Source organism: Trichosurus vulpecula, chromosome 3, assembly GCF_011100635.1.
Source record: "Trichosurus vulpecula isolate mTriVul1 chromosome 3, mTriVul1.pri, whole genome shotgun sequence".
Lineage (NCBI taxonomy): Eukaryota > Metazoa > Chordata > Mammalia > Diprotodontia > Phalangeridae > Trichosurus > Trichosurus vulpecula.
In genome coordinates, this window is record NC_050575.1 from 292,734,085 (window position 1) to 292,762,060 (window position 27,976).

The following is a 27,976-nucleotide window of genomic DNA, read 5'->3' on the forward strand; positions in this document are numbered from 1 at the left end:
ATTGTAAACCTTAAAAAGTATTGTAGAAATGACCATTATTACTTTTGCTGTTGTTACCTGCTTGTAGTTAAGTAAAGGAACCTTCTTTCCTTCCCTTCATTGGTGGCCACCATACCTTTACTATGGTAACCTGACAAAGATTCCAATCAATATATTGATCAGATGGCTTTTTCCTGTCCATTTTTGGTAGCTATTTACAGGGCAGCATTTTAGTGCCTCAAGCTACTTTTTTTTTTTAAAGCTGTGGTACTTTTGATTTGCATGACAGCCAATGAAATGAGAGAGCCTTTCCCTCTTCTATCACTGCAGCAGAGGCTTTCCTAGTTGTTTTATTCCTAATTTGGTGCTTCAGTTAATTTGTAGACTCTGGAAGGAGCATGCTTTGCTTTTTTTTTTCTTTCAATCTTCTTTAGAAAGTGATCTTTGCAACTTCAATTCCTTTTCATTTTTTCAGAAATGATTACAGGTATAGCACTCAGCATGGCACTAGATTCCCTTTGCTCCTTTCTTTGTTTCTTTCTTTTCTCTCTCTCTCCCTCTCTTTTCTCCTTCCTTCCTTCCTTATTTCCTTCCTCCCTCCCTCCCTCCCTCAGTCCCTCCTTCCCTCTCTCCCTCTCTCTTTTCTTTCTTTTTTTCTTTCTCTTTCTTTCTTTCTTTCTTTCTTTCTTTCTTTCTTTCTTCCTTTCTTCCTTCCTTTCTTTCTCTCTTTCTTTCTTCCTTTCCTTCCTTCCTTCCTTCCATCCTTCCTTCCTTCCTTCCTTCCTTCCTTCCTTCCTTCCTTCCTTCCTTCCTTCCTTTCTCTTTCTTTCTTCCTTTCCTTCTTTCCTCCTTCTTTCCTTCCTTCCTTCCTTCTTTCTCTTTCTTTCCCTCCTCTCTTCTCTCCTGGACCTTCTCTCTCTCTCTCTCTCTCTCTAAATCTCTAGAAATGGTGAAAAGGAAACCATTTGAGATTCTTTTTTGGGTGATGGATTCAGCTTCATCAGGAAGAAGATGGGATACAAATGAAATGAACAAGCTAGGATTATGCCTGACAAAAAGCAGATAACTATATGAAGCCAGGCTAAATGTCAAGTCTGGGAATGATTCCTTTTATTTCAGAGAATCATGGAATGTTAGCTTCAGGAGAACCTTAGAGATAATCTAGTTCAAGCCCCTCATTTTATATCTGAGGAAACTAAGTCACACAGAAGTGGTGTAACCATGTTCAAGTTCACATAGCTAGTTAATGGCAGAGTCTGGCCTGGATCAATAGTCTGTGAAGAAGGCAGAGTAGTGGGCATCATTATCCCCATTTTACAGATGGGCAGTCTAAGGCCCAGAGGAGTGAAGTACCTTGTCCAAAGCTACAAAGATGGCCAAGCCAGGACTGGAGTGTAGGTTTCCTTCCTCCCTCTTAGCCTACTGCTCTTTCTACTTGCTATACATACTACCTTCCCCTTACAAGAAGGTTCTTGGTCAAGTAAAAACCTAAACTGCTTCTTTTCCCTGAAAGATTCTCCTTTTCTCTTGGTGGAGTGGAAGGCAAGCATGGATTCATATATTAAAAATTAAGAAACACCTTGAATTACAACTTCTAGATTCATTTAGCTATAGTTTAAATGAAAGTAATTATGACTGCATTAGTGTAGCATTAATGAACATTGCTAATTCTTCGGATGTAATTATGTGTAATAATAAAACATAAATATTGAATGAATAAACCTGAGCCTTTAAAAAAGAATTATTGAATGCACATATATGATCTATCATGTAGATAGATAGATAGACACATATCATCGATTCAGATTGTGAATGCATGTTGCTACCAGGCTTTCAGACACACCATTTGTAAACACAGTCATTATAGGCTCTCATGGGAAGAAAAAAAATGAACATTGTAGGGATGCTTTCTCAGCAGCATGATCCAATGTATGTGTGCTTAGCCAGGTAATAATTCCTTTCCTAAGAGAATTGTTGAGAAGAGTTATATAATTAAATATCATCTGTTTCCCTCTTTAATGCCTGTTTTTTGTTTTTTGCCCCCATCCTCTCCCTGGCTGCTCAGTTGCTGCCTTTGTTTGGGAATGGCCAAAGAAAGTGGCTGCAGCCCTGACGAATTGTGTTCATTAAGTTCTTGGGATGATGAATCCCTAAGCAATGCTTCATTTAATTTAGCATGTGCCAAAGTCAAACATTTTAAGGAAGGCCCAGAGCAGGGAAGGGTTTTATTGCAGCTCTAGGTGGGTTTACTTATAAAAGAAATGGAAAACTGATTCTTTTAGAAAATAACTTTGGGAAATACTTTTATTTCACAAGTAAGCACACGTCTTTTAATTAGTAAGACGAATAGCATAAATACTTTTTTTTAGTGCAGAAATAAACGAAGACTGTGGTGTAGTAGAAAGGGGCCAGGGAACATAAGATCCAGTCTGTATTCTAATGATAACCATCAGTATCATCCAATGTTAGAGTTGGAAGTGACCTGATAGAAAATTTCTATAATTTATTGCAACCTCATCATTTCATAGAGTGGCCACTGAGGAGACAGAGTATTTGAAAGTATTTGGAAATTATAAAAAACATGCAAATAAAAACAAGTATTGTCATAATATTTAATGATTATATGCATTTCTCACCATAGAGTCATCATGCTTATTTGGCCATTTTCTCAGTCTCTAAGAATCTACTAAGGTCAGTCATCCAACTAGCCAGTGACAGAGCCACAGGTTTAGCTAGTAATTTTCCATTACATTACTCCACCTACTTTATTATCAAATTTCTACAGTTACAAAGTGCTTTCACCTACATTATCTCATCTGTTTCTCTCATCACTTCTGTATATTGCGTAAGGCATATATATATATTGTGTTCGGTGTAAGTCAGTCAGCAAACATTTATTAAGTACTTCATACATGCTAGGCACTGTGCTAATTGCTGGAGATAAAAGGAATGGAAAAAACATTATCCCTATCTTCAAAGAGCTCATATTCTAATAGGGAAGACAACATTAAAAATTACATATATGATATGACACATACACTTTTATCATATGTCATGTACATGATAGGTACATATGATGTAAATGGATAATAATCTCAGTGGGATGACACTATTCGTCATGGTGGGGTTTGAGGGTAAGGGAGGGAAATAGGTAGAAGGTTGTATTTGATCTGAGTCTCAAAAGAAGCCAGGGAAGCCGGGAGATAAAGGTGAGGAGAGAGAGCCTACCAGGAGTGGAGGACACCCAGTGAAGAAGCATGGAGACCAAACAGAAAGCTACTGCAGTAATCCATAGTGAAGTGATGAAGGCTTATACCATGGTGGTTTTAGTTTCAGAGAATATGAGAAGTATTAAGAAGATAGAATCTATAGGACTTAACAATAAATTGGATATGGGAAGTAAGAGAAAGTGAGGAGTTGGGGATAATACCTAAATTACTCTCTCAGTTCTCCTTCCAATCTAACCCTCCTTCTCAGTCTCTTTTTGATCTTTGTCAAGTTCATGTCTGCAAATTAGGGGTGTCCTCCAAGTTTCTGTCCTAGGCCCTCTTCTCTTCTTCATCTGTATTATTTTCTTTGGTGATCTCATTAGCACCCATGAATTCAATTATCTTCTTTATGTCGTGATTCTTAGATTTGTTTATCCAGCTGTAACCTCTCTCCTGACCTCTATTCTCACATCTTCAACTTCATGTTAAACCAAACGGCCTATAGATGTCTCAAACTCCGCTTGTCCAAAACTGAACTCATAATCTTTCTCTCTGGACCTTCCCCTTTTCCTAATTTCCCTATTACTTTCAAGGATGAGACCATCCTTGCAGTAACTGAAGGCTCACAACCTAGGTGTTATCCTTGATTTCTAACCCCGCCCCCCCCAACCCCTCCACCTCACTCCATATCCAATCTGTTGCCAAATCATGTTGATTTTACCTTAGCAACATCTCTTGTATATGCCCCTCTTCTCTCTCCGGACACTGCCACCACTCTGGTGCAGTCTTTCGTTACTTCACATCTGTTACACATCTGTTACAATGGCTTGCTGGTTGATCTTGCCTTAAGCCTTTCTCCACTCTAATCCATCCTCCACTCAGCTGTCAAAGCGACCTTCCTAAAGCACAGGTCTGATCATGTAACCTCACCTACCCAATAAACTCTGGTGGCATCCAATTACTTCTAAGATCACATATAAAATCTTCTGTTTGACTTTTAAAGCTCTTTATAACTTGGCTCCTTCTATTTTTTAGTCTTCTTATACCCTACTCCCTTCTATATACTCTTATGATCTGGTGACACTGGCTTCACTTTTCTTTGCAGAGGACACTCCATCTCCTGACTGCCTTTTTGCTGGTTGTTCCCCATTCCTGAAATGCTCTTCCACCCCCTTTGGATTTCTTAACTTCCTTCAAGTCTTAGCTCAAAGCCCACCTTCTGCAAGAGGCCTTCCACTGTCCCCCTCAATGCTGATGCCTTCCCTCTCAGATTGCCTTCTCCTAAGTCAAGTGAAATTGCCCTCCCCTAAGTTAACGAATGATATTTTAATTGCCAAATAAAACAATCTTTTCTTAGTCAGTCCTCCACAGCATTTGACACTGTTGAATACCCTCTCCTCCTGGATGCTCCTTCTCTCAGTTTTCGTTCTGTCCTGATTCTTCTACCTGTCTACCCTGTCCTTTTCAGTTTCCTTTTCTGACTCATTATCCACAACAGTCCCACCTGTTTACTGTAGATGTTCCAAAAGTTTTGTCCTGGGATCTCTTGTGTTCTTGTGACCTTATCAGCCTCTGTGGGATTAATTATTGTCTCTATGCAGATATTCTTTATATCCAATCTGAGTCTCCCTCCTGAACTTCAGTCTCACTTTACCAACCACCAGTTGAACATTTCATACTGGATGTGCCAGAGACATCTCAGACTCAGCATGTACAAAGCACAGCTCATGACCTTTCCTCCTAATCATGCCTAAAGTTCTCCATTTTTGTTGAAAGAACTATTATTCTCCCAGTCTCCCAGGTACATAATCTTAGCATTTTCTTTGACTCCTCACTCTCCCGCATTCCACATATCCAATAAATTGCCAAATCTAATCCTCCCATTTCTGTCCCTACAACTCATGTCATCTTTTTCATTTTCTTGTTCCTCCTACTGACACAATTGTATTTAGAGTCCTTTTATTTTCTTGTCTAGAATATTTCAATAGCCTTCTTATTGATTCTCTGCCTCTAATATCTCACCATTCTAATCTATCTTCCATATATCTGTCAAAGTGATTTTCCTTAAGTGAAGATCTGCTCGTGTCCCTCTCCTACTCATTAAACTCCAGTGGCTCCCTATTGCCTGTACGGTAGCACATAAATTTCTCTGTTAGTCTTTTAAAGCCTTTTGTAATCTGATTTTTTTTTCTCACCACTCTATTGGAACTTCACCAGTTACGTTTTCTTTGCTAAATCCAATGTTCTTTTTATATTTCTTTTTCTCCTTTACCTCTCTGTAACTTTAGACACTTGCCCATCCCCTCCTACTGGCTACTCTGTTTGTCTTTCCTTGGCTTCAAAGATTTTTACTCTTTACTATTTCTATTCTTTTCTCTCACTGTGCTCACTATATATCTACACTGACCTCCCTCTGGAATCCCATACTCGTATTTATAACTACCTACAGGGCAGCTCAACATAGATGTTCTGTTGTCATCTTGAATTCAACACATACCAAAATGTCCTTGTTATTTGCCACGCTAAAGCCACTCATCCTATTTCCCATGTTCTTATCTATGAGACTGTATTTTACTGTTTATTTTCTTTACTTTTCACATCTAATCATTTGCTGCAATGGTTTATAAAAAATTGTAACTTTCTCAATTTTTTTCATGAAATCATCTACTCAAATAATTGAGTTTATATTTTACTAAAATAAAATTTTGATTTTCTTGCAATCAAAATATCAATCATAAATAAATAATAAACTATAACATGCACAGATTGTCATTTATTTTTTTAAAAATAATTTATTTCGGGGAAGGAGTAGTGCGGGTCTGACAGAGCTGGCACCTCCCCCCCAAACGTGGAACATAGAACTTGTTAGTCTACAAGCAGTCATACCCCACTGAAAAACTCAAGGGTCAAGTTAGTTGGTTGGGAATATGGCCAGGCAGTGAAAACGCGCCCAGATTCAGTCTCAGACTTTGGATTCTTTCTTTGGTGACAAAGAAGACCAAAACATACAGCCTAAAGAAGACAACAAAGTCATAGAGCCTACAACAAAAGCCTCCAAGAAAAACATGAACTGGTCCCAGGCCATAGAAGAACTCAAAAAGGATTTGGAAAAGCAAGTTAGAGAAGTAGAGGAAAAATTGGGAAGAGAAATGAGAAGGATGCGAGAAAACCATGAAAAACAAGTCAATGACTTGCTAAAGGAGACCCCCAAAAATACTGAAAAATACACTGAAGAAAACAACACCTTAAAAAACAGACTAACTCAAATGGCGAAAGAGCTCCAAAAAGCCAATGAGGAGAAGAAGGCCTTGAAAGGCAGAATTAGCCAAATGGAAAAGGAGGTCCAAAAGACCACTGAAGAAAATACTACTTTAAAAATTAGATTGGAGCAAGTGGAAGCTAGTGACTTGATGAGAAATCAAGATATTATAAAACAGAACCAAAGGAATGAAAAAATGGAAGACAATGTGAATTATCTCCTTGGAAAAACCACTGACCTGGAAAATAGATCCAGGAGAGATAATTTAAAAATTATTGGACTACCTGAAAGCCATGATCAAAAAAAGAGCTTAGATACCATCTTTCAAGAAATTATGAAGGAGAACTGCCCTGATATTCTAGAGCCACAGGGCAAAATAGAAATTGAAAGAATCTGTCGATCGCCTCCTCAAATAGATCCCAAAAAGAAATCTCCCAGGAATATTGTCGCCAAATTCCAGAGCTCCCAGATCAAGGAGAAAATATTGCAAGCAGCCAGAAAGAAACAATTTGAGTATTGTGGAAACCCAATCAGAATAACCCAGGATCTGGCAGCTTCTACATTAAGAGATCGAAGGGCTTGGAATGCGATATTCCGGAGGTCAATGGAGCTAGGATTAAAACCTAGAATCACCTACCCAGCAAAACTGAGTATCGTGTTCCAAGGTAAAATATGGATTTTCAATAAAATAGAGGACTTTCAAGCTTTCTCAGTGAAAAGACCAGAACTGAATAGAAAATTTGACTTTCAAACACAAGAATCAAGAGAAGCATGAAAAGGTAATCAAGAAACGGAAATTGCAAGAGACTTACTAAAGTTGAACTGTTTTGTTGACATTCCTACATGGAAAGATGATGGGTATGATTCATGAGACCTCAGTATTAGGGTAGCTGAAGGGAATATGCATATATATATGTTTATGTATATATATAAGTGAATGTGTATGTATGTATATATCTATGTGTATATGTATGTATGTGTATGTATGTGTATATATATGTGTGTTTATATATATATATGTATATGTATATGTATATATATATATATATGTAAAAGAGAGAGAGCAGACACAGAGTGAGTTGAAGATGAAGGGAAGATATCTAAAAGAAATAAAATGAAATTAAGGGATGAGAGAGCAACATACTGAGAGAGGGAGATAGGGAGAGATAGAATGGGGTGGATTATCTCGCATAAAGGTGGCAAGAGGAAGCAGTTCTGTGGGAGGAGGGGAGAGGGCAGGTGAGGGGGGAATGAGTGAACCTTGCTCTCATCAGATTTGGCCTGAGGGGGAATACCATACATACTCAGTTGGGTATCTTACCCCACAGGAAAGAAGAGGGAGGAAGATAAAAAAAAATAAAAGGGGGGGGATGATGGAGGGGAGGGCAGATGGGGGTGGAGGTAATCAAAACAAACACTTTGGAAAGGTGACAGGGTCAAGGGAGAAAATTCAATAAAGCGGGATGGGTTGGGAAGGAGCAAAATGTAGTTAGCCTTTTACAACATGAGTATTGTGGAAGGGTTATACATAATGATACACATGTGGCCTAGGTTGAGTTGCTCGACTTCTTAGGGAGGGTGGGTGGGAAGGGAAGAGGGGAGAGAATTTGGAACTCAAAGTTTTAAAATCAGATGTTCAAAAACAAAAAAAGTTTTTGCATGCAACTAAAAAATAAGATACACAGGCAATGGGGTGTAGAAATTTATCTTGCCCTACAAGAAAGGAAGGGAAAAGGGGATGAGAGGGGAGGGGGGTGATAGAGGGGGGAGGGCTGACTGGGGAACAGGGCAACCAGAATATCAGCCATCTTGGAGTGGGGGGGAGGGTAGAAATGGGGAGAAAATTTGTAATTCAAACTGTTGTGAAAATCAATGCTGAAAACCAAATATGTTAAATAAATAAATTTAAATTAAAAAAATATATTCCAAATACAAAAAAAAACAAAAAAGAGAATTGTACCCCAAATTTACAAATATCTAATCTGGCATACCCTACTTTGCATCTCCAAAGGAAACTATGATTAAAAACACCTTTAGATAGAGCAGGAGGAAGGCCATGGATAGATATTCATTCTCTCATTCATATTTCCAAGAAAGGCATTGAGCTAGAATTATATGAATCACAACAGATATTTGCCAGAAAAGCATCTCGTAATCCCTCCTGGGGAACATAAATGTTTTCTTAAGATAGAGAAAGCTCTTTCTGATCTTTATTTCAAGGGGCTCTTTAGATGATATCTAGAACACAGAAACTATCAACTGGGGCCTGTGTTTCTTTGCCACCCAAAGGATTCATAGTGGAGTACTCTTTTTATTATTGAGGAATGCCCTAAAATTAGGTGAAATCTTTAAACATTATGTCATATTCATGTTTGAAAGCCTTTAATGAAGGAAGGAGGAAGGAAATAGCATTTATTTGGTCATCCAGAAAGTCCATTGACCGAACTTATTGGTTACTGCCAGCCTTACCAATAAATTGATCATGCTAAGAAAAAAAAATAATTTATTTCTGGATATTTGTAACACAAAATTGTAGCCATAATAATGACAATATGATGCAAAGGCTTGTTTTTTAGATTAGAATTTCTCAAAACTTGAATTCTTTGATGATACTGGTACTCATTATTTTTCAGCTATCAAACAAGATTAATATTTTAGCATTATGACGGACACATCAAAAAACTCTTTTGAATAAATAAGATGCTATGAATAATAGCAAAATTTTTATCTCTTTCTTTGACAAACCAGAGAATTCTTTATTCACCAGTAACTACAACATAAGATTTTCAAGTTTAAACAATTGTTTCCACATGTAATCAGAAGACAAGTTTACTAAGTATTCTTATTCAGATGGAATAAGACCAACTATATCATATTTCTCCATGGCACATGGGTTCTTAGCCACTCATATTTAGAAACATCTAGGTCTTTAAAATGTGAGCTGCTTCTACAGATTAATCACATTATTAACAAGCAGGTCTTTATTTCATTCGAAGGTCACATGTTTTTTCAAAATTAAGAATCATGTCCAACATAATATTTTTCAGTTTATTATTAGTATCTCTAACTTTTTGATAAAAGCAGTCATTTTATCTTTCTGGATCAGAGTGTGAATTTGAGGATCTGGCAATAGCTTATTTAAAGTACTCAGTTTTTCCAAAAATATCCACCAAACTTTAGTTATAAAATATATTTGCTTCATTTTTATTGTTGTCACTTTAAAATGGCAATTTTTTCTTTTAGCACAAACACCCATCAAAGTACTTTATATAGCACAGCAAATCTAGGGTGTTTTGTTATAATGGAAGTGATTAATATTCTGCCCTAATACTGCAACATGATTTTGTAAAGAGCATTCCTTTCAATAGACTCTTTTTGCAAGGGTGATTATTCTTGTAGCAACTTGAAAAACTACATATAAGTCTTCCCTTATGTTTCTTCATAAAAGTGATTATCAGTGAAGCATGTGACATGTCCAACTTATACAAAATGCCAAATTTTTAACTCGTGCTTATAGACTTACAATTTAACCTGACATTGAGTTTCATCAATGTGATCTATTAAAATTCTCCTAGATTATATAATTTTAAAAAAATCTATCAGTTATACTGAAAATTTCTCTTTATGTGACACTGTTATGAATAAGTTTACAAAATAATAAATTTCCCCTTACCTCAGTTTCAATAACATATCATAAATGTGTTATCAAATCAACACCGTCGGTCTGTTGTCTAATCTGCTTGCAATACAAAAGAATAAGATTTTAGCTTCTCAATTAATAGATCACAAAAAAATCTATCAACATAAAGACAATTCTCCTTCCCACCATATTGCTTGAAAGTTGAATCATCTGAAGCTGCTTGCAATTGTCAAGCCTTGTTTCCATCATTTATCAGTAGCTGTAGGTGGTATCAATGCCTATTTTTATTGAGACTTAGCAGTTCTCTAAGGAAGCTTGCATGATAAAAGCAAAGTCACCAACTTTGTTTTTGGAAAAGTTTACTTTTGCTTATTAAAAGCATTTAATTTTTCCTGGAAAAATTCACTTGTCTTCTTGCCATCCATGTATACTTTAAAGATGTTTCAATTGATTAGATTTAATATGATCTGCAATTTATACAGAGCAAACACGGCTCTGTCAGTAATAGTACTTTTGAAAACTAATGATCACTGTAATAGTTCATGTTTTCTCGATTTGGGCTTTGTGGTTCTGCATTTCAGTTGCTGAAGCTGTCTCTGTTGTCTTTGTTTATATCAGCCTCTCCTATGTATTTTCTCTTCAAACTCATGAGGTTTTAGTTATGTATTTATGATGAAGGAATAGCATTTCATTTTAAAAATTTGAGATAGTAACTATTTTAAGACAATTAAATTTAATATCCTTGTTGAAAATTTCACATAAATATCTATAACTATTCTTTAGCTATTTCATTTTTTTTAAAAGTTGTGGTTCTTTTTGGAAATAAGTTTACTGTACTGCTCTCACCAAAGTTAATGACACTGAGAAATATAAAAGATATTGTGCTACTTTTAAGTTAATTCTGAGTTCAAAATCAGCAAACAGTGTTATGATGCCATCCCTTTGGGTCATAAGCCTAATGGTAATGATAAAAGATTGCTTCTAAGTCAAGATTTAACATGTGCTGATTCAAATTTGGCCATATTTGTACATATTGTTTTAGAGATGATCTGGCTTCCCCTGCTAGAAGAAGGCAGTCTAAATATTCCTCTCAGGGTACTAAGGGTGCCCATGAGATGTAGGGGATGTCTATTTGCTAATGCTATCTACCTGACCTCCCGTTCTGATGTAGTCCGATCACTGTTAACTAGGGATTTATTCTTCTGTTACAATTAACCAGTTAATATCAATTAGCTTTTACAAGGGGATTTTTACTTTGAAGATATAGCAAGAATAAAAATCACAGACATTTCCCTCCAACATTCTCCTCTACACCACCATCTATAGTGAATGGTGGGCTCAGACTTTATCGAATTTTTTCGTAGCATTGGTCCCACCAGGCTCATGTCCATGTGTAGCATAGCAGGTTTTAGTGTATTGCATGCTCAAGATGAGTCCAACAGGCTAAAAATCCTAACACGGTAGATGTTAGGTTGTATTAGCCAAAAGTCACAACTCCATAAACCATGAGTAGAAACTAGATTTATTACAAGAGAAATGCATGTGGAACTCCTTGATACAAAGGAGTCCAGGAATGAAGGCAAAGCTTTGGGTATTTATATGCAACAGATAGAACAACACATTGAAGGAGAAGAAGGGGCAAAGAAGGAAATTCTTTAGAATTGAACCATGAGAAAAGTGAAGCATGGCTGGGGCCTCTCTTGGAAACTGCTAGACCAGGAAGGTAGGATGGTCTTGTTTATCTGTAAGTCCCAGCTGCACAAATGGTTTATCAGTCTGGGTTAGGCCAGTCAGAGCCAGGATTATAGCTGACTTGACTTCAAGGGCATTGAGAGTTTAATAGAGTTCAGCTGCAAAAGCTCGCTGTTATGTTAGTTCATTGGGGCTTCATCTCTGGAAAACAGGGCAACTCAAGAAAACAGGTTCAAAGAGCCCCTTCACAGCTGCATTAAGAGAGGTAGTGTTTCTAGAATGAGGGAAGTGGTTCTCCTTTATGGGAGCTAATTCTCTGTGTTTGTCAGGCCCCATCTACTTTTCTGTAATCAATTCTGGTTGCTCCATTTTAAAAAGGTCATTGTGACAAATGAGCATTTCTAGAAGAGGGAGAAGTTAGTGAGCTGATTAGAAATCATGCCATTTGAGGGTCAGTGGAAGGAACTAGCAATATTTAGTCTGAGGAAGAGAAGATTTAAGGCCACATGAAAGAGGTCCTTTAAGTATTTGAAGGCTGTCATATGGAAAAGGAATTAGTTCTTGTGTAGTCTGTCCATAGAGGGCAGACCTAGGAATAATGGACAGAAGTTTCAAAGGCAGACTTAGGTTAGATGTAGGATAAAATTTTCTTATAATGAAAGATAACCAAAAGTGGAATGTGCTGTCTCAGGATTTAGTGGGTTCCCCGCTGCTGAAGTTCCTCAGTCTTGTATGTCTAGAAGTTATAGAAGAAATAGGTAAGAGTTAGACAGGTGAGCAATGAGGTCCTATGATCTCACATAGTACTTTGTTAGCATCTCGATCTATGCCGTACTCCAGTTATTCATGTACGCATCATATCACCCATTCAAATTTAAACTCAATGAGGACAGAGATCATGATTTATCCAAATTTTGTAGTTGTCAAATATTCTTTACAGAGTAGGAATTTAATATTGTTTAAGTGGGACTTACCTGGGTTCCTTTGGATGCATGGTTAAATTGGTGGCAATAAGAGAGAAGACAAAGCTTGCCTGCCATTTTGGTTCACCAGTGGAAGCTCTCAGGGGGTTGTCACACCTTCTGCATTTGGGGAAAAAGGGTATAACCAGGTAACTGTTTAGGGCTAATAATATTTTTCCTCATAATAGTCCCTTTAATCAGAAAAAAATCAATTAAACTATTTTGTGCAGAAATGGAAAGAGAAAAACTAGAAAAATACAAGCAGGAAACTTCTGTTGTTTTCATGTAGCAGATATACACATTCTAAAGATTTGTGACTAACAGAATCAAATATCCCCTATCCATTGTCACTGTACCCCCCAACTCTCCCCCAAAACCCAATAACCCTTTGAAAACTAATCAAATAATCATTTTAAAAAATGAAAGCATCAGCGTAACAGTGTTGTTAACACACAAAAGATTCAGGGGTAAATCACTTTTAAGTATGACAAGTTTTCAAAATGTGTTTCATTTGAACACAGGGAAAAAAAGATTTTTGTGTTATCAGTGATGCCATGAAGGTGGCTTTACGCTGCCTTTAAATCTGGATGAATATTTATATGTGCATGGCATGACAACAACAATCACCCCAGCCTGAGGATTAGCACCAGTATTTTCTCTAGTAATTCCAAAATGTAAATGTAAATCTGAAGCACATCCAGTCCTCAATCTGAAGACTGCAGTGTGTTCTTTGTACTTGTGTTTTTAGTACCTTGATGGTTCTTGTCACTTTATTCTTATTTCTGTGCTGTTTTTCAAAGATGTGCATCAGGGGGATAGTCTGAGGTTGCATCAGTGCAGTGTCAAATATCTGAATATTTGGTAACGTCAGATGACTGACTGAATTTTAAAATTTAAAAATCCTGTGGCACCAGCATTCATCGGTTCTCTCATGATTAAAACCTTGGTATTATCTTTGACTTTTCCATTACCTCTCACATTTAATCAGTTAGCTTAGTCCTGTAACTTCTAGTTGAAACAATCAGCCAATCTTCCTTTTTACACAGTAGCACGCTTGGCAGTAACCTTGAAATTTGTTACCTACCGATTGATCCAACTGGAAAGTGTAGTTAAAAAAAATCAGAAATTGTCTTGTGAAGACTTCTGACTTATGTTCGCAGTTCAGTTCCTCAGTCAGTCCTGGGTCCCTCTTAGTGGGTGACATTTCTATATTGGACTATTGTGGAAGCAGAAACTCTTTTAGCTTAATGGAATATTTCAATTTCAAAATTATATAGAAACACTGCGTGCCATGTAAGAGGCATATCCTATCTGTTATGCTGTATGTTAAATTGTTAAATAACTGTATGTTGGATAGTTACTATGGCAGGCTCTGATCTCAAGGTGCCTAAAAGCCAGTAGGAGAGATAAGAAATATGCAAAGAAAACAGTCATTTTATCTCTCTGGGCTTCATTCTCCTGATTTGTGAAGTTAAAGAAACTGAAAGAAGGGGACTGCAGCTCTAGCAGTCCATGATTGTAAATTAGGTAAGAAATACAAGACTGGATGTGATAAAGTAACAACTGAGTAGTAATCACTTCAATATGGTAGGAGCACATAGAGAAGAGAGAGTCAAGTGGTGTCTAGAGCCTTTAGAGAGCTGAACCTTGTGAGAGCTAAGGACTTGAGCCAGGTTCAGAATTATGAGTGAGTATTTGGCTAGGCAGAGAGCAAGGAAAAGGCAATTCAGGTGAAGTAGCACCTAGTACATTTTAGTTTTCTCAATAAACAATAATCTGAAAGTATGGTACATGATAGCAGTTCTGAAGTTAAGTTTTTGTCAACATTGTCCACTTTAGTTATATCATTTGCCTAATTTACTTAGCAACAGTTGAAAATCAAGGAAGTGTGGGGGGGTGCAGCTAGGTGGCACAGTGGATAGAGTATGGCCCTGGACCTGAGTTCAAATGTGGTCTCAGCCACTTTCTAGCTTTGTGACCCTGGGCAAGTCACTTAACCCTGATCGCCTCCAAAGAGGGGAAAAAAGAAAGAAAATCAAGCAGGCAAGTTTTGGGACTGGAGGAAAATATTTTTGGGAAAAATAATAAATAATGTGATTGGGACAGTAGTGTCTTAAGGTGGAAACTTTCTACCTTTTTCCTTAAAGCATCTTTGGTTCAAAATGTTTACTTCCAGTATAGCTAGTTAACTTACACAAAATCTGTTTCCATCCTACTTTTAACACTTGGGTTCTTGTCCTTACTCTGCCACTAGAATAGCAAATTTGGGCAAGTTACGACCTTTCAGGATCTCAATTTCTATAACTGAAATGGTGATAATACTTTCCTAATATACCTTCTGAGGTTGTGTGAGAAAAGTGCTTTGTAGGGTATAAAGTGCTATTTAATGATGATAACTCTCATCTCAGTAGCAAAACCAGGTTCTAGTTTGGCTCTGTATGAACTTGGACAAATCGTTTCATCTGGAGGTCGTGGTACATTGGAATAAGTGCTGGACTTGAAATCAGAAGTCCTGGGTTACATTCCTGTCTCTGATACTTTATACCTGTATGACCTTGATCAACTCACTTAATCTTTCTTGCTCTCTGCTTTTTCATCTGTAAAGCGATGGGGTTGGGCTAGACGGTTGCTAAACTTTCTGCTAGCTCTTAGTCCATGTTTCCATGATCCTATAATAACTTAGTTTTTGTTTCCTTATCTACAGTTCAAAATAAAGGAGTTAGGTTAGATGGTTATATAAGGCCTTTATTTTGCTCTCTGAATGTTATGAGAACCCATGAGGATCTCTTTGGGTAGAGGAAATAGAAAACTGTCCAAGCATTATGCAATTTAAAAAAAACCCACCAAGAATGATCATATGCTACAAGTATAGAGCACTTTATGGTTGTAGATCCCTTTCATGTACAATAAGATAGGCAGAACAGATATGTTTGTAAGCTTGGGGGAGAGTCCTCAGAGGATGTGTGAATATATGGATATTTGCTCCATCAGTGCAGATAGCAACACATGCATGTCTTATTCTCTGAGATTCTTGTCCATGTTCTCCCCTAAAACGTCCAGAGATAATCTGTCTTAGGAGAAAGATTCCTTCTTCTTGGTCATTGTACATATGGTATGTATCAGTGTGTCAACTTATTCCAGAGGCTAAGTTCATTAAGTGTTCTGAGCCCAGGAGATACATTAGGGTGTTGAGAAAAATATGACCCTCGGCACTACAGGGATTTATTTCAATGTCTTATGGGCTACAGTGAACCAGAGAAACTCTGGGGTTTGAGGGACAAGGACTTGAGAAAGCAAACAAAGCTCATGACCTAAGAGGCTGCCTAAACAAAATGGACTCTTCAGGCCAATCATATTCATGATCGAGCCAGCGTAAGTTTTTTTCCAGGACAAATCCTAGGGAGTAGGAGAGTGAGATGAAGAAGTTTTGAATGAGATAACCCACTTGCATCAGAGACTGATTTAAATGTTCTCTCCGAGGTTACCATCTGTCACTCAACTGCTAAATCCAGTAGCCTTTTATCAGTCCTTCTCTATCTTGACTTCTCTGCCCTTTCACTTCTGTTGACTACCCGCTCTTCCAGAATATCCTTCCCTCCCTTGGTTTCTATGATACTTCTCTTTCCTGGTTTTTCATTTATCCATCTGACCATTTCTTCTCACTTGCCTTTGGCGATTCATCAACCGTTTCTTGCTGCCAAATGGAGACGCATCCCCTAAGGCTCTGTCCTGGGACCTCTTCTCTCTATATACTCTCTCCCTTGATGATCTCGTTAGATAGGGGTTCAATTACCATCTCTTTGCAGATGGTTTCCAAATCTATATATCCAGTCCTATTCTGCTTTCTGTATTTTAACCTCTATTATCCTTTACCTCTATTATCCATTACCTTCCCCTAATATGTTCCTCCTGCTTATTACTTGGTTTCTATTAAATGTATTACTCTTTCTCTTATCAACTTAGGTTGATAATATCAAAGTTATTCTTGACTCTTTCCTATCCTTGACCACCTCCACCTCCCCTCCCCCGCCACATATAATAATACCAATGCTTATTGATTCCACCTTCATAATACCTCTCCTACTTGTCACTTTATCATACTCACAAGACCACCGAGTTCATACTCTCCTATCTCTTGTCTAGATCGTTGCATTAGCCTCCTAATTGATTTCCCTCCTTCCAATCCCTTCTGTCTCCAAACCATCTTCCATAGAATGTTTGACCAGATTACTTAACTGCTCAAAAATCTTCAGCGGTCCCCTATCACCTCTAGGATAAAATATGACCTGGCATTTAAGGCCCTCCATAATCTGGCTCTATTGTGCAGCCTTATTTCACATCATTCTCCTTAAAATCTTTATATTCCAGTCAAACTGGATTACTACCTATTCCTTGAAGTTTGTATGCTGTTTATGTTTAACACCTTCATGCATGTCTTTCAGTACCTGGAATTTACTCCTTCTTCATCTTTCTCTCTCAGAACACCTACTTATCTTCCTTAAAAAGCTCAGCTCAGGCTCAGGCACATATCAGCCGCAGTCTCTGCCTTGAGCTTCAGTCTCACTTCCGTAGCTGTCTGTTGTACATTTCAAACTTAATGTCCTAGAGAAATCTCAAACTTCACATTTCCAAAATGGAACTTAATATTTTTCCTTCCAAACTTACTGTTCTTCCAAGCTCTGTATTTAAAAATTTTCTCTTTCTCATTTTTTTAATTTTAAATTTTAAAACACCAAATAAAATGAGCATTTAATAATAGCTAATAATAATAACTAACATTGACACAGTGCTAATGTATTTCAGGCACTGTGCTAAGTGCTTTATAATTATTATCTTATTTGATCCTCACAACAACCCTGGGAAGTCTTGTTGTTATTATCCCCATTTTACGCATGAGGAGACTGAGGCAGACAGGGTTAAGTGACTGGCTCAGGGTCCCACAGCTAGTAAGTGTCTGAGGGCAGATTTGAATTCATAGCTTTGCGACACTGGGTGGGCCCAGTGCTCTATCCACTGCATCACCTAGCTGCATTTCCATGTATATTATAGAAACAGAAGGAGCTTGTACATGAATCTGCAGGTCTCTTATGTAAAGCTTACTTTTCGTCGTAAGCATATAATAAATCTAAAATGTTAATTTTCAAAGCTATCCTACTTATGTGATTCCTTGTGCTCTCTTCTCTTTTAATTTTTTGAGGGTATACCTAGTCTTTACCCCCTTCTCTCTCCCACCCTATTTCTTAATTGAAGGGAAAAAAACCCAAACTAAAACCTCGTAACAGATATACATGGTCAAGTAAAACAAAAATCTACATCGACCATGTCCAACAACGTACACCTGATTTTACATCTTGAGTCTTTGATCTTTCTGTTGGGTGGTGGGTAGCATGTTTTGTCATAGATTACCTGGAACGGTTCATAGCTTGTCATTGCTTTGATTATAATTCTTAAGTCTTTCAAAGTTTTATTTCTCTTTATAATGTTGTTGTATAAATTGTTCTCTGGGTTCTGCTCACTTCACTTTGTATCAGTTCATACAAGTCCTTTCTCTCTGATATTACCTTTCCTATACACTGTATAAAGTGTGTGTGTGTGTGTGTGTGTGTGTGTGTGTCCTCTATTAGAATGTGAGTTCCTTGAGGGAAGGGACCATATTTTTGCCTTTTCTTTGTACCTCCTGCACTTGGCACTGCATCTAGCACATAGTAAATGCTTGTTGGTTGATATTGTTTGTATTTGCAGTATCCTGCATATGCTTATGTGTGTACTTGTTGTCTTCCTCTTTAAAATAGAAGGTTCTTGAGAATAAGGATTGTTTTATTTTTGTATTTTTATTCCCAATTCCAAGCATAATGCTGCCTAATAAATGCTCGTTGGTTGATAGTTGATTAAGCTGTGGTTTAGGAAAATCAGCCTGGCACCTGTGGGAAGAATGGACTGGTGAGGGGGTGGAGAGACTTGATGTAGGAAATCCAGTTAGATAAGGGCAAGGGATGATGAGGACTTAGAATTAAGAAGATGGCCACATGAGTAGAGAGAAGGGGATAGATACCATTGAAGATGAAAAGTCGAGATGTAGTAAACAATTAGAGGATGAGGTGGGAGAGGAGAGTCAATGATAATTTCTAGGTTGTAAACCTGGGTGCCTGGAAGAATGGTAGTATCCTGCACATATAAAGGGAAGTTTGGAAAAGTGGGGTTTTGGGGAAAGGTCATGATGTGTGTTTCAGAATACATTTAACTTCAGGTATCTATAGTGCATCCAGATTGAAATATGTAATTGTTGATAATGTAGACTAGAGTTCGGGAGAGAGATTGGGGCTAGGTAAATAGGTCAATCATAGGATCATAGATTCAGAGCTGGAAGGACCTTGTAGTTCAATCTTTCATTTTATAATTGAGAAACCCAGGGCATATAGAACTTATGTAACTTACCCAGGGTTTCGCTTTTAGTAGGAGTATAAGTTAGGGTTTGAATAAAAGTCTTCCAGATGCCAAGTCTATTGTACTATCCACTATGCCATATTGCTTTTTGAGTCATCTGTATAGAGATTATGATGAAACTCATGAAAACTGATTGGAGCATCAAATGAGGGAGCAGATGAGATAGAGCTAAGAAGAGACCCAGGACAAAACTTTGGGTTATAACCACAATTAGGGAGCATGATATGGATGATAATCTGGCAAAGGGGACAGAGAAAGAAGAGTCATACAAGATAGAGCAGTGGCTCAAAATTCCCGAAAGTATCTGTGTGTGTGGGGTAGTCAACAATGTTGAATGCCATGGAGAAGTCAAAAAGGGATGAGAATTGGAAAGGGATTTCATAGATAGAGGACTCCCAGATTAGGAAACTTCCTCTACCAAGTGAGGCCAGCTACCTCTCTGAAATTTATAATCTTAGAAAACTGAATATAGTATTGATGGGTTAAGCAGTTTGCTTAGAGCCAGTTAGTCAGTACATGTCAGAGATAAGACTTGAATCCAGGTTTCCCTGGTTTTGAGGTCATCTCTGTTTTGACTATACCATACTAAATAATAACATGAAGAAGTATCGTTAAATTTTGCAAGTAAGAGGTCATTGGTAATTTTGGAAAGAACAATTTCATTTGGGTGATAAGATCAGAAGCCAGAATGCAAAGGATTGAAAAATGAGTAAGAGTAGAGGAAGTAGGGCAAGTGTAGATAACTTTTAATAGGAATTTGTTTGAGAAAGAAAGATGAGATATAGAAAAGAGTTTGAAGGGATGGTAGAATCTAGTGAGTTTTCTTTTTTTGTTTTTTAAAGGATGTGGAAGTCTTGGTTATATTTATAGGCTGCAGAGAAAGAACCGGTGGATAGGGAAGAGTTTGAAATTTGGAGAATGAGAAGGCATTATAATGGAGGCAATCGTCTAGACAAGACTGGAGGGGATAAGAGCAAGATGTTGCCCTTGTTAAAGAGAAGGGAAACCTCATCATTTAAAAGAGGAGAGAACTGGGTGATGTCAAGGAGTTTTGAGATTTAGAGAAAGGGAGAAGAGGGAGCCTGGAATGGCCTGGATTTTCTTGGTAAAGTTTGAGTAGAGGGGAGCGATTGTTATGGAAGGGTTGAGGAGAAAAGAAATGATTTGATTAACTCATTGAAGGGAGTAAGATAGAGAATCAATTAAGAAGGAGTAAAGGATGGCCTTGTTGCTATGGAGGCTCTTTTGAGAATAGATGACATGTATTTGTAGTAAACTTGCATTTGTCACAGTATTTCCTCTTCCTCCTTTGATAAGAATCAAAGGAAATAGATAACGGGAGTAATCCAGGGTTAGTGTTTGTTAAGGGATTAGTGGTGATAGATCTGGGCTGCCAAGGATTTGAGAGGAGAGGTTGGAATAGAGTTGAACTGCTTTACTAAAGGATAGAGTGGTAAGGGAATAAAGTGCAGCCAGTGATGCACCTGGGGAAGTACTGAGGGATGGAGGAACCAGAGATCATGGTGAAGACCATTGTTTTGACTACCTAGCTGAGATGAAGTGGAAAAGTCATTAAGTCTTCAACCCATGTGGGAGCTAGCTGAATAAGACTGAGTGACTGGGAGGTAAGGGTTCTTGAAGGAATATCAATAATTTCTTTAATATAAAGGCAGGGATTGGGGTAGAAAAAAATTCTGTTAGCTAAGCACTATATTCATTGAGAAAGGAGAGAGAATGACCTGTGGACCAGTAGATATAAGCCACCAGGATCTGGATTGGGTGATAAATTTAGAAAGAATGAACTTCAGAGTGGGAGAGGTTGTTGAATGACAGTCTCACAGGAAGAAGTCCTGTGGCAGCAGGGTACAAGGAATTTTCCAACTCCCTTTCTATAGAGACCTCTTGTGTCAGGAGGGGGTATGAAGTTAGGGGTGGATACGATGTCTCACTATGCAATATCATGCATAAGAAGGGGTGACTCACTCTATGAGTGCCGGAAGGTAGAAGGAACATGAGAAGAAGAGGTCTAAAATGAAGGGAAGATTATTACTTATGGAAAAGAGATTCTAGAGGGCACAGTGGAGGGGGCTGGCTTAGCTGGTATGGTATATGGGGGAAGAGAAAACAGGAAGTAGTGGTTGTATGGGACTGGGTGGGGGAGGGGATTATTTACTTTCAGGCACACAGGGATTCCACTTCTGTGTTTGTAACAGGAATACTAGTCAATATAATAAACTTTAGAGTCTGTGAGATAAACAAGAGCCCTCTACCTTTATTGACAAGATGACGAGTAACTATTATTAATGAGCACAACTGTAAGAAGAAATATATTTTTTAATTTGTCAAAGTTGTTCATCCCCTACTGACTAAATTACTGAGTATTTGATCACATTGGCAGCCATAGCAAACTACTGATATGAAATCATCCAGTTAATTAAATAAAGATTATATTACTGGAAAAAGCTAAATCATCAACTCACCCAGGTTGAAAACACTTTCAGAATCATCTTTAAAACAGCTGCACAGTTTGTTTATCTACTATTGGAATTTTTTGTATTATATCAATCATTATGATATAATAGAGTTTAAAATAATATTTTCCGACTGAAAACTATCATACTTGTATCTTTCAGCCTTAGTGGTGTGGTGGAAAGGTTTAGAACTAGGGGGTGAACATTCAGATTTTAGGTTCCCTCACTTATTGCCTAGGTGATTCTTAGAAAATCACCTAACCTCTCTTTGTTGGGCCTCATTTTTTTTTAGCTTTTTAAAATGAGAGGGTTAGACTAGATAACCTTAGGGTTACTTTTAGCTCTAGTGCTATTATCCTTTAACTTCCTTTACCCTCAGTTTCCCCAACTGTAAAATGAAGGGCTTTGATTAGATGATGTTTAAAGTCTTCTGTTTCTATAAGATTATATTTTCAGAGACGGCATATCTTGCAAATCAAGTACCATCCCCAGAGAAGCAGCAATCTCAGGAAAAATTGTCTTCTATTCAAATCCTACCTGTCCTTCAAGGTGAAGCCTAAATATCACCTCTGCCAGGAAAGTTTCCCTAATCCCCAGCAGCTTGCCTCCCTCCTCTAAACTCCTTAATTCTTACTGTTTCTCCCACATAAATGACATTCTGCTGAATTTCACTCATCCTTTGAAGCTCAGCTTAAGTGCTACCACCTACACAAAACCTTCCCTGAGGACCTCAGAGAGTAATAACTGAGATCTCACATAGTACTTTGCTTATACTTCCCTAATGCTTCAGCTTTTTATAATTTTTGTACATGTTATCTGTGTAGATATAGGTGCATATATCCTCATCTATCTATGAGGAGTCAAAGATAGTATCTTATCTAAATTTTGTACTTTTATTAGAGTCTAAGCACACAAGTGGTTAATATATGTGTTGAATTGATCGTTATTTATATTTTATCAAATAAATATAAAAATAAGGATTATTCATGCTTAAATACTTCTGTGTTCTATGGTTTCATCCCTTTTGGTACTCCTTTTACCAGTGCAGACCATAATCATTCTACAACTTGGATGATTATTTTAGAGTTTACTATAGACAAAAAAATCTGTCACAGTGCAGCCACTGTGGTGATGAGACTACTATTTTAGCTAGGTCTGCACTCAGACAACAGACATACGGTGGATCCCCTGGGCCCATACTTAAGACTTTTTAGCTGGGTAGGATCTACCATGAATCCTGGAGTCACCTCCATGCCACAGTGAGGCTTTGGAGTAGGACTTTAGTGGAGAATACAACATTCATACATCTAATTTATTAGAAATGTTTCATTCATTCATACATCTAGCCATTAATTTATTCACTCAGTAACTACTTATTAAGCATCTGTTATGTGCAAAGTACTTTGCTAAACTCTGATGGAAATGAAACACCTGAAGTTTTAATCAGATACAAGCAATAGGTATAAATGAACTAAAAAGTGAATTAGTAGAATATTTAGGAGTTTCTTCTTTCCCTGGAAAGTCTTAAGTATGATTAAAAAATGCCATCACCGTCCCTCTTTCCAATTTTGCAAGTGAATTTTCAAATGCTTTTCAATCTATCTGGGGTCAGAAGGATGGAAGTATAATTCTTATGAATGTGGGTCTTGAGCTATGACTGCTAACTAGAGATATAACTGGAGATCAAAGGCATTACTTCACTGGTGCTAGCCCTGAATGGAAAGCTAGGACCCCAGATCTTGACACTGAGAGGAAAATAGATCATACCATTTAAGAGAGGGAAAGAACCTTAGGGATAATCTAGTTTATGCTAGCCTCACCACCACCACCACCCCCACCCCCACCCCCACCCCCACCACCATTTTGAGAACCAGAGAAGTTAATTTACTCGGCCAGTGTAGCACAAGTACAAACCTAGCTCCTCTGATTTTACACCCTGTGCTTTTATTTTTTAAATGCTGTATTACCTGGAATTAAACAGGAGCTTAAGACTTTTAGTATAGAACAGGATAAGCAACTTTGGATAAGATGTGTGATGCTGGAGAGGTTGGGGTGATCAGCATGATTGCAACGTTTTAAAAGTAGCAAGAGATGAGGCTATTTCAAGGGACACAACCGTAAAGATTGAGAATAGCCCTATCTGCTACAGGGTTACAGAGGAAAAACATTTTTATTTTATGCATTTTTCCTACAGAGGAAATGCTAGAAGAAGCTGAACAGTGTTTTAAGTAGAGTTAAGCTTATTCATTCAATAAATATTTATTAAATCTCTGTTGAATACAGAGTACTGTGCTGGGATTTGGCTAGTAGAGATCAAAAGTTTAACTAAGACAGTCTCTGCTCCTCTTGGAGTTTCCAGTCTAGTAGGAGAATAAGGCCAAAATACAGCTAACTATACAGAGTTACATGGGGAGAACATTAGAGAAATGCAAAACAGTAAGCTGTGTGATGGCTGAGAGTGAAGATAATTACTGAAGGGGGAGGGGAAAATGAAGGAAGGTGTCTTCTGTGTTCTTTAAAGCATAGATAAGAGTTTATTTGACAGGTGGAAAGGTGGAGATGGTACATTCTAGCCATAGGAATGGCATAAACAACAAAAGGGAGGTAAGAAATCACAGGGTGTGTTCAAGGGACAAAGAGAAATCAGGATTGTTGGGGTTGTATAAAAGCGAATGATTTAAGATAGCACTGGAATAGCAGGTTGGTGTCAGATCAGACAATGTAGGGCCTTGAATGCCGGTCAGTTTTGACTATCAGGCAAGAATCAGGAGGGAGCTGCTGAGATATGTGAATTCTATCTCTTTTACCTGTTAGTTGGCATTTCAATACTTGTCGTGATAGAGGAATAATTTTTTGTACCTTAAAATGGCTGATGGTATCTTTTGTATTGCAGTATGTATAGTGTATTTTTTATACTGAGCTCATGCATTTTCCCATTCTGGTTTGCATTAAAATTTTTTGTCTTCCTTTACTATCCCCCTCCACATACCTTCTCATCATGTTATGGTCCAAAGCACAACTGTAACATAAGTGAATTGTATCTTTATCACCCCTCCAACTTCCTTCTCCCTCCTTTTTGTGGTCCTCATAAGACTGATGTATTCCTGATTTTTCTTCTTCCATCCTCCATCAAAACCTATTTTTATTTCTCTGTAGAAAGAGCTTGTTAAATTAATTTATATCAACATGTAAATGGCTAATGGTTTAATTAAAGGGTAGTCAATCTGTCTTAGGAGAAGAGTCAGAATTTCAGTCTTAAAGACAATAGGCCTCAGTTATTGTTGTTTTCTCCAAAATGTTATATATATTGCTGTGGGAATCTGGTTGGTTGAAGCACCCTTTGCATTGGTGTCTTTGCATTGTCTTTGTACTATTTCAGGTTATTTTAAAGAGCATATGCCTTTTAATCACTTATCAGAACATGTAATAATTGTTTTTTATTCAGAATTGCCCCCATGAGGTTATAAGGGTGATTCTTTGGCTACCTTGGCCTAATACCCCTCTAAGGGAAATTTACTTTTTTGATATTGGGTAATCCTATGCCAAGCACTGTGCTAATCACTGGGGATACAAATGCAAGCAAGTGAGACAGCCTCCACTGTCAAGAAGCTTACATTTTAATTGGAGAAGACAGTGCATAAAGGGGGACCAAGGGAAGATGAAAGGGAGTGAGTGGTGACCAAATTACCAGGAAGTGATGTGGAGATCTGGTTCTGAGCAAGATAAGGCAGAATAATCCATCAGATCCCAGATCCCGGAGGAGCAGAGTCCAAGTGACCTGGTGGGAAAGGGATGAGGAAGATGGGGAAGCTCTGGTAGAGTCTAAAATGCCATCACCTACAGGCTGGCGAATGACCATCACAGGGCCATGGAGCTGGAGCTGGAAGGGACGTTAGTGGTCACCTAGTCCAGCCCTTTTATTTTTCAGGGAAGGAAACTGGGGTCCAGAGAAGCCATCCCGGGTGCTGTCTGGCAGACGTTGGCTGCAGACTCAGGTCCAGTGGCTACAAGTTCAGCACCATGCCCTTTAACTCTCCCCTTCCTAGCTGTTGCTGTTTGTTCAGCATGGGTTCAAGGAAGAGAAACTAACTAGACTTGGACAAGGACTGTCATATGGGGGAAAGGGTCAGCAGACCACTTATGTCTGAATCCCGGCTCTGCTCATTAGGGCGTGTGACCTTGAGATCATTTCTTTTCATATTACTTTATATTTTGCTTCTCTACATGAATGTTGTTTCTCTCCTGGTAGAATAGAATCTCTGAGAGCAAGAACTATTTCATTTTTGTTTTTTGATGCCCAGTGCCTTGTGCGTAGTAGGGTCTTGAATGTTTGTTGAATTGAGTTAGGTGGAGTTGAATTTGACCTCCTTTGGCCTTGGTTTCCAGATATTTAAAGTGAGAGGTTTGGACTGGGTACCCCAGCTCCAGATCCTAAAGACAAGTTGTCTTTTCTCCATGCTGGCTTCTCTTCTTAATTCCACTGTTTCTAGCCTTAATCTAGCCAGGCTCTTTCTACCAGCCTCCCGATCTTTGAGGAAACAAAGCCCCTTCTCGCTGCTTTCTGGCACTGCCTCTCAAAGCCAGGATAAAGCTGCTCTCTAGGCAGCTCCCCAATACCCCAAGCTGGTTGCTCTATCCTCCTCGGGCCTCATGCCCAGAAATCTCTTTCTACTCATCTCTTTTTCCTGGGCATTGGGCCAGGTTCAACTTTTCAATATGTTGTCTTCCAGATCCTGCCTTGATTAACTCAATCTGCTGTCCTCTTAACTTATTCTTCGTTCTTCACCTTTTTAGCTCTTTCCAAGTCTTCATTTTCTTTGTTCACACTTTTGGCTCATCTAATATCAGCATTTGGAAGGTAGTACATTTACATTTAACACACATCAGATAGCTTTTGTCTGTTGCATGACGAAACATACCCATAATACACATAAAATTAAGAAGAGGGGGGTATTCTTATTACAGGCTCCCTCAGGAAAGGGGTCTATATCCTTAATAAAAGGTTTCCGTGTAAGACTTAAGGTGATAAGGAATTTTAATTAGTACTTTAATTGAAACAATGAAAGAGAACCTTCAATTTTTCAAAGTTTAAAGTCCTAGAATAGCCCCACACCAGCTCCTACTAGAACTAGAGGCAAGCTTTTAGCATCATAGAGCATTGGCTGTGGAATTAGAGAACCTTGGTTCATATTCCATCTCCGACATATATCACGTTTGACTTTGGGAAAATCACTGGACCTCCCTGGGCTTCAGTTTTCTCATTTGTAAAATGAGGAGCTTAGATTAAATGATGTCTGAGATCCCATCAAGTCTATAATTCTGTAACTCAATATCTCTTTGGGCTAATGACATATCTTATAGTGAAAGATTCATTTGCTGTTTTAAATTAGAGACCCCAAATCTGAGATAAAGTGGAAAAACCAATTGAAAATAAAAATTGAATTGGAAGTAAAGGGAAGAAGTAGTTCACGTTTATAATCATATTTTATGGTTTGCAAAGTGCTTTCCTCACAACAACCCTGTGAAAAAAGTAGTATTATCATTCCCATTTTACAAATGAGGACACACAGTCCTAAAACAGTAAAAAGAGTTGTACACCAGTGGGTGCTTGAGTGTTGACCTAGTCATCAAGGGAGATGTGGGAGGTCTCTCCCACAAGTAAAAAAAAATTGCTTGTGAGCTTCTTAAGATAGTAGGTACATCTCAGGAGAGGTGGTCCTGCTAACTTGCTGAAGTTGTGAATGATATTCACTCTAATCCCTCAGGTGCCCTCCAGTACTGCATCTCCAAACTCTTAATTTTAGCTCCCTCCTTCTCCTCAGGTCTCACCTATTTTGGAAAAACCCTTGTTTGATGCTGCAGTGACCTCTAGCAACCTGTCAGTGACTACAAAGGGCAGCCATCTCATATTGCAGGCAAAAGATCCCCCGAGAGAGCTTGGACAAGGCTGGGAATAAAGGATTTTTATTGTTTAGTTATTTCAGTCATGTCTTAGTGGTGCTATTTGGTGTTTTCTTGGCAGAGATCCTGGAGTAGTTTGCCATCTCCTTCTCCAGCTCATTTTACAGAGGAGGAAGCTGAGTCAAACAGGGTTAAGTGACTTGCCCAGGGTCACACAGCTAGTAAATGTCTTAGGGAATAAAGGATAGACGATAGATATAGACGTGGACCAGCTACATAAACTAATGGTTAAAGAGGAGCCAGAGATCTGGAACTAGGTAAGCCTTTCAGAGTTGGGACATAGCTCAATACTTCAGGTCTGTGTGAGGTAGCAGGGCAGAATTGGACAGGCCAAACAAAGGGCAGAGTGAGGGTCAGAG

The 27,976-nt window shown here is 38.1% G+C and overlaps 1 protein-coding gene across 1 annotated transcript in view; it reads left to right on the plus strand.

Annotated features, from left to right (window-relative positions):
• Nucleotides 1–27,976, plus strand: part of MSRA (methionine sulfoxide reductase A) — a 558,760-nt gene that overhangs the window by 170,611 nt on the left and 360,173 nt on the right. The gene's annotated exons all lie outside the window — the stretch shown is intronic.